This window comes from Arachis duranensis, chromosome 2 (genome assembly GCF_000817695.3).
Source record: "Arachis duranensis cultivar V14167 chromosome 2, aradu.V14167.gnm2.J7QH, whole genome shotgun sequence".
Taxonomy (NCBI): domain Eukaryota; kingdom Viridiplantae; phylum Streptophyta; class Magnoliopsida; order Fabales; family Fabaceae; genus Arachis; species Arachis duranensis.
Window position 1 is genome coordinate 66,014,883 of NC_029773.3, and position 7,543 is coordinate 66,022,425.

Genomic DNA, 7,543 nt, shown 5'->3' on the forward strand with positions numbered 1-7,543 from the left:
AAAATAGATTTTACTCTAAATTTTAATTGGTTTGTAATTTTGTCTTTTGTTTTTTTTTAATTCTTTTTTATTTGTGTGATTTTGTTGAGAAAAAAAAGTAAAATAATAAAATTCTTAACAAAATGTTAAAAATAGAAAATATTTGTTTTATTTATTTTTCTGTGTTCTTGTCAAAATTGCTTTGATGATTAATCTTTGTTTTATTTTATATTCAGGGTCCAATACATAGGAGCAAAATAAGTTCTCTCATGGATACTAATTAAAGAAACTGCATGAAAAAAAAAAGAGTAGTCAAAATAATCAAAGGTTTATGATTAAGTTATTGTGTAATTAAATATCTCAATATTATCAATTGAGTTACAAAATGAACATCTCGATACTATCTATAATAATCATCCGAGTACTAGGGATAATAAACATCTTCTCAAAAACTTATACTGATTTTAGGGTTCACCAAGGATCGAACTCATGATACCACTCATCCCAAAAGTTTCAGCTGATAGAAAAAGGTAACACTAATGGTTATATCTCTAATACTCCATAAACCTCCATTGTACACATTGTACAAATATTCCATTGGCTCCTCATACTTTCCCTTATCAATTCATTATGGAAACAATGTGTATATCATTATATCAATTATTATTATTATTATTATTATTATTATTATTGTTATTATTATTATTATTATTATTTCATGAATAAAATGTTGTTTACACTTTATAAAATTTTTACAATTTATTCAATAATCTTTAAACAAAAAATCAAAGAATTAAGGTACAAGGAAAGATATATGAATTGTAATTCACTTGGAATAAAAATATAATCATACTGTTTTATTGATTTTTAGCAAATCGAAATTAGTTCGATATTTAGTGATATAAGAGTGAAACTTACTCCTCTTATGAGTACCAATTTTCAAAAATGTATCAAATGATCTTTTGATTGGACAAAATAGTAAAAAAAATATGAAAGAAAATAAAAATAAACTTAAAAATAAATTGAATGGAATTAAAATGAATTGCATTGAAATTAAACAAAAGCAGTAAACTGCCTTTGATGAGATCGAAGGACTTTTGAAATCGAAAGCAAAGTACTGAATCTTAAAAGTAAACTGAAAGATAAATTGCTTGAAAAAGTAAATTTGCAAAAAAGATAAAGATTGCAAGAAATTTAAAAGACAGTAGAAGGAACCTACAGAAAAGAAAGCTCTTAGCAGACTCAAAAATTTACTAGGGATGTGAGTATGCGAGAGTATTTTCTGATAAAAAATTTCAACCCTTGTTTCTTCAAACTTGCACCTATTTATTGAAATTTTCAACCAATCAGATTCAGGTGTAACTCCCTCGTGCGTTAATCTTTGAGAAATCGTTCTCGCTCTTGTTGTATAATGTGGGCAACTCCCAACAAATAACTTCAAAAATTCCTTTCCCTCGATTAAGCCTATTGTTCATCTTCCACTCCTTCTCGTCCACGAATTCTTTTCGATCAGGATGTCATTCCTCGAGAAAAAAATTTATTATACTTTGACCTAGGTTTTTGAAATTACATTTTTTCGATCACAAATTGCTTCCTGAAGATTAACGAGTTCTTTTGTTATCATCTGAAGATGAAACGCTTAATCCTATTTCACCTGACTTTATAGTTGTAATCAACAAATTCATTCTCAATGAAATTTATTAACCATCACTTATTCAACACCCACTATAGCACGTTCTTCATTACTTACCGTCTTTCTCTCTCTTCCACTTTGCCCTCTCAAGGAAGCTTTCTATTTTAAATTTTGAAATAATGAAAAACAAAACAGCAACGTCATTAACCTCTTTTATTTTTACTTAACAAAGACACTCACCGTTACACAACGTTAACTTTTTGTTTCCCAACTTTCATTCCTCTTCTCAAATTCGTCCCCTTTAAGTAGCTTCACCAATCCTTCGTCGAATTTCTTGAGCAAACTCTTTCTTCCAAAAAAGAAAACAATCATCAAGCATTTCTTTTTCTGCACACGACAATGGCTTCTCCCTTAGTTGCAAAAGCTTCAACTACCCAGATAAAGGTAAATACATTATGACTAAGACCTCCGAACAATCTGCCTTGAAGATTTTATCTCGATTCAATGACACTGTCATTGAAGACCTTGAGAGCGTGCCAGATCACAAAAGGATCCTTGTTCCTTTTACTATCGAGGATGATACTTGTTTCTTTGTTAGCCCCATACAAACCTTAGAACAAGCCAAGAAGAATGCTCATTTCTTCCCAAGTGCCGAAGGAGAAGATTTGTTAATTAAGCAAAATCTGTTCATCAATCTTTTATCGACAACAAAAAACCCTTCAGAAATAATCCCAAAATCACCTTTAAAACTGGAGGTGATTTCCTTGCTTGGTACCAACGGCTTGAGCTAGAAAAGGACAAAGTTTGGAAAACACTGGGTATTCATGAACTTCTTCGCCTTTCACACTTCACACCAACTGCTCACCATTGGATGATTGGCGCTGCACTTTGTTTCTGGAATTGAACCACTAACAACTTTCATCTACCTTGTGGAATGGTTGGCCGCACCCTTTTCGACGTGGCTGCTGATGAGCGGATAATTTATACGCTTTTGGCATTACTTTTAGGTAGTTTTTAGTAGGATCTAGCTACTTTTAGGGATGTTTTTATTAGTTTTTATGCAAAATTCACATTTCTGGACTTTACTATGAGTTTGTGTGTTTTTCTTTGATTTCAGGTATTTTCTGGCTGAAATTGAGGGGCCTGAGCAAAAATCTGATAGGAGGCTGAAAAAGGACTACAGATGCTATTGGATTCTGACCTCTCTGCACTCTAATTGGATTTTCTGGAGCTACAGAACTTCAAATGGCGCGTTCTCAATTGCATTAGAAAGTAGACATCCAAGGCTTTCCAGTAATATATAATAATTTATACTTTATTCGAGTTTAGATGACGCAACTGGTGTTCAACACCAGCTCCATGCTGCATTTTGGAGTAAAACGCCAGAAACACGTCACGAACCAGAGTTATACGCTAAAAACACGTTACAACTTGGCGTTTAACTCCAAGAGAAGTTTCTGCATGTATAAAGCTCAAGCTCATCCCAAGTACACACCAAAGTGGGCCCCAGAAGTGAATTTCTGCACTTAGACTTATTTCTGTAAACCATAGTAGCTAGTTTAGTATAAATAGAACTTTTTACTATTGTACTAGGGGTCTTTTTCCCTATTTTCGAATTCACATCCTATTTGGGGAGGCTGGCCATTCGGCCATGCCTAGACCTTGTTCTTATGTATTTTCAATGGTGGAGTTTCAACACACCATAGATTAAGGTGTGGAGCTCTGCTATTCCTCGAGTATTAATACAATTACTACTATTTTCTATTCAATTCATGCTTATTCTTATTCTAAGATATTCGCTGCACTTCAACATGATAAATGTGATGATCCGTGACACTCATCATCATTCTCACCTATGGACGCGTGCCTGACAACCACTTCGGTTCTACCTTAGATCGAGCGTGTATCTCTTAGCCTCCACTCCGAAAGATCGGAGTCTTCGTAGTATAAGCTAGAATCATTGGCGGCCATTTCTAAGATCTAGAATGTCTAAACCTTGTCTGTGGTATTCCGAGTAGGATCTGAGATGGGATGACTATGACGAGCTTCAAACTCGCGAGTGTTGGGCATAGTGACAGACGCAAAAGAATCACTGGATTCTATTCCGACATGATCGAGAACCGACAAATGATTAGCCGTGCTGTGACAGCGCATTCGGACCATTTTCACTGAGAGGACAGGAGGTAGTCATTGACAACGGTGAAACCCAACATACAGCTTATCATGGAAAGGAGTAAGAATGATTGGATGAAAGCAGTAGGAAAGCAGAGATTCAGAAGGAACACAGTATCTTCATGCGCTTATCTGAAATTTCCACCAATGAATTACATAAGTATCTATATCTTTATTTTATGCTTTATTTATCTTTATATTCGAAAACCATTAGAACCATTTGAATCCGCCTGACTAAGATTTACAAGATGACCATAGCTTGCTTCATACCAACAATCTCCATGGGATCGATCCTTACTCACGTAAGGTATTACTTGGACGACCCAGTGCACTTGCTGGTTAGTTGTGCAAAGTTGTGAAAAAGAGTGATATTACAATTGTGCGTACCAAGTTGTTGGCGCCATTGAGATTACAATTTCTTGCACCAAATTTATGGCGCTGTTGCCGGGGATTGTTCGAGTTTGGATAACTGACGGTTCATCTTGTTGCTCAGATTAGGTAATTTTCTTTTCAAAAAGTTTTCAAAAATCTTTCAAAATTTTTTATTTGTTTTCGTTTTTCCAAAAAGAAATTTTTGAAAAATAAAAAAAAATTAATAAAATAAAAAAATCAAAAAAATATATTGTGTTTCTTGTTTGAGTCTTGAGTCAATTTTTAAGTTTGGTGTCAATTGCATGTTTTTAAAATTTATGTATTTTTTTTTCGAAAAATTCATGCATGGTATTCTGCATGATCTTCTAGTAGTTCTTGACAAGTCTTCTTATTTGATCTTTAAATTTTCTTGTTTTGTATTTTTTGTTGTTTTTCATATGCATTTTTGCATTCATAGTGTCTAAGCATTGAAAGTTTCTAAGTTTGGTGTCTTGCATGTTTTTCTTTTCTTGAAAATTTTTAAAAAATAAGTTCTTGATGTTCATCATGATCTTCAAAGTGTTCTTGGTGTTCATCTTGACATTCATAGTGTTCTTGCATGCATCATGTGTTTTGATTCATAATTTTTATGTTTTGAGTCATTTAGTTGTTTTTCTCTCTCATCATTAAAAATTGAAAAATAAAAAATATCTTTTCCTTATTCTAGTCATAATTTTCGAAATCTTTAGATTGACTTAGTCAAAAAATTTTAAAATAAGTTGTTTCTTGTTAGTCAAGTCAAGATTTCAATTTTAAAAATCCTATCTTTTCAAAATCTTTTTCAAAAATCAAATCTTTTTCATTTTTCTTATTATTTTTTGAAAATTTTAAAAATTAATTTCAAAATCTTTTTCTTAATTTCATTTCAAAATTTCGAAAACTTTACTAACAATTAATGTGATTGATTCAAAAATTTGAAGTTTGTTATTTTCTTGTTAAGAAAGGTTCAATCTTTAAATTCTAGAATCATATCTTTTAGTTTCTTGTTAGTCAAGTAATCAATTTTAATTTTAAAAATCAAATCTTTCTAAATTCTTTTTTTCAAATCTTTTTCAAAATAAATTTCAAAATCTTATCTTTTTTCATTCATATCTTTTTAAAATTGATTTTCAAATATTTTTCAACTAACTGATTGACTTTTTGTTTGTTTTACTATTTCTTATCTTTTTCAAAACCACCTAACTACTTTTCTCTCTCATCTTTCAAAAACCACCTTACTTTTTTTCAAAATTCTTTTAATTAACTAATTGTTTCAAATTTTAATTTTAATTTTATTTCTTCTCTTAATTTTCGAAAATCACTAACTATTTTTCAAAAACAATTTTTGAAAACTCCCCTCTCTCACCTCCTTCTATTTATTTATTCATTTACTAACTCTTCTCTTCATCTAAAAAATTTGAACCCTCTCTTCTCCTCTGTGTTCGAATTTTTTCTCCTCCTTCTTCTATTCTTTTCTTCTTCTACTCACATAAAAGAATCTCTCTACTGTGGTAAAGAGGATCCCTATTATTATTTTCTGTTCCCTTCTTTTTCATATAAGCAGGAGCAAGGACAAGAACATTCTTGTTGAAGCAGATCCTGAACCTGAAAGGACTCTGAAGAAGAAACTAAGAGAAGCTAAAATACAACAATCCAGAGAAAACTCTACAGAAATTTTCGAAAAAGAAGAGGAGATGGCAGCCGAAAATAATAGCAACAACAATAATGCAAGGAGGATGCTTGGTGATTATACTACACCTACTTCCAATTTTTATGGAAGAAGCATCTCAATCCCTGACATTGGAGCAACCAATTTTTAGTTGAAGCCTCAACTAGTTGTTCTAATGCTACAGAATTGCAAGTTTCATGGACTTCCATCAGAAGATCCCTATTAGTTTTTAACTGAATTCTTGCAGATCTGTGATACTGTTAAGACTAATGGAGTAGATCCTGAAGTCTACAGGCTCATGCTTTTCCCTTTTTCTGTAAGAGACAGAGCTAGAACATGGTTGGACTCACAACCTAAAGATAGCCTGGACTCTTGGGATAAGCTGGTCACGACCTTCTCGGCCAAGTTCTTTCTTTCTCAAAAGCTGAGCAAGCTTAGAGTGGATGTTCAGACCTTCAAGCAAAAAGATGGTGAAACCCTCTATGAAGCTTGGGAAAGATACAAGCAGTTGACCAAAAAGTGTCCTTCTGACATGCTTTCAGAGTGGACCATTTTGGATATATTCTATGATGGTCTATCTGAGCTACAGAAGCTCAAGAACTCATTGACATGGTTGCAAATAACCAATTCATGTACACCTCTGAGAGGAATTCTGTGAGTAATAGGACGACTCAGAAGAGGGGAGTTCTTGAAATTGATGCTCTAAATGACATATTGGCTCAGAATAAAATATTGACTCAGTAAGTCAACATGATTTCTCAAAGTCTGAATGGATTGTAAAATGCATCCAACAGTACTAAAGAAGCATCTTTTGAAGAAGAAGCTTATGATCTTGAGAACCCTGCAATGGCAGAGGTAAATTACATGGGTGAAGCCTTTGGCAACACCTATAATCCTTCATGGAGAAATCATCCAAATTTCTCATGGAAGGATCAACAAAAGTCTCAACAAGGCTTTAATAATGGTGGAAGAAACATGTTTAGCAATAGCAAGCTTTTTCCGTCATCATCTCAGCAACAGACAGAGAATTCTGAGCAGAGCCCCTCTAGCTTAGCAAACATACTCTCTGATCTATCTAAGGCCACTTTAAGTTTCATGAGTGAAACAAGGTCCTCCATTAGATAATTGGAGGCACAAGTGGGTCAGCTGAGTAAAAAAATCATTGAAACTCCTCCTAGTGCTCTCCCAAGCAATACAGAAGAGAATCCAAAAAGAGAGTGCAAGGCCATTGATATAATCAAAATGGCCGAATCCAAAGAGGAAGGGGAAGACGTGAATCCCAATGAGGAAGACCTCGTGGGACGTCCTCCAGACAGAAAGGAATTCCCTATTGAGGACCTAAAAGAATCTGAGGCTCATATAGAGACCATAGAGATTCCATTAAACTTCCTTCTGCCATTCATGAGCTCTGAGAACTATTCTTCCTCTGAAGAGGATGAAGATGTAACTGAAGAGCAAGTTGCTTAATATCTAGGAGCCATCATGAAGCTAAATGCCAAGTTATTTGGTAATGAGACTTGGGAAGATGAACCTCCCTTGCTCATCAGTGAACTAAATACATGAGATCAGCAAACTTTACCTCAAAAGAAATAAGATCCTGGTAAATTCTTAATACCATGTACCATAGGCACCATGACCTTTGAGAAGGCTCTGTGTGACCTGGGGTCAGGTATAAATCTTATGCCACTCTCTGTAATGGA

At 33.6% G+C, this 7,543-nt stretch overlaps 1 non-coding gene across 1 annotated transcript; it reads right to left on the reverse strand.

The window, feature by feature from the left end:
- Window positions 1-6,273: 6,273 nt before the first annotated feature.
- LOC127745078 (small nucleolar RNA R71) lies at window positions 6,274-6,381 on the reverse strand. Its single transcript, XR_008006268.1, has one exon. It is a non-coding gene; the product is annotated as a small nucleolar RNA R71 (small nucleolar RNA).
- Window positions 6,382-7,543: the final 1,162 nt, after the last annotated feature.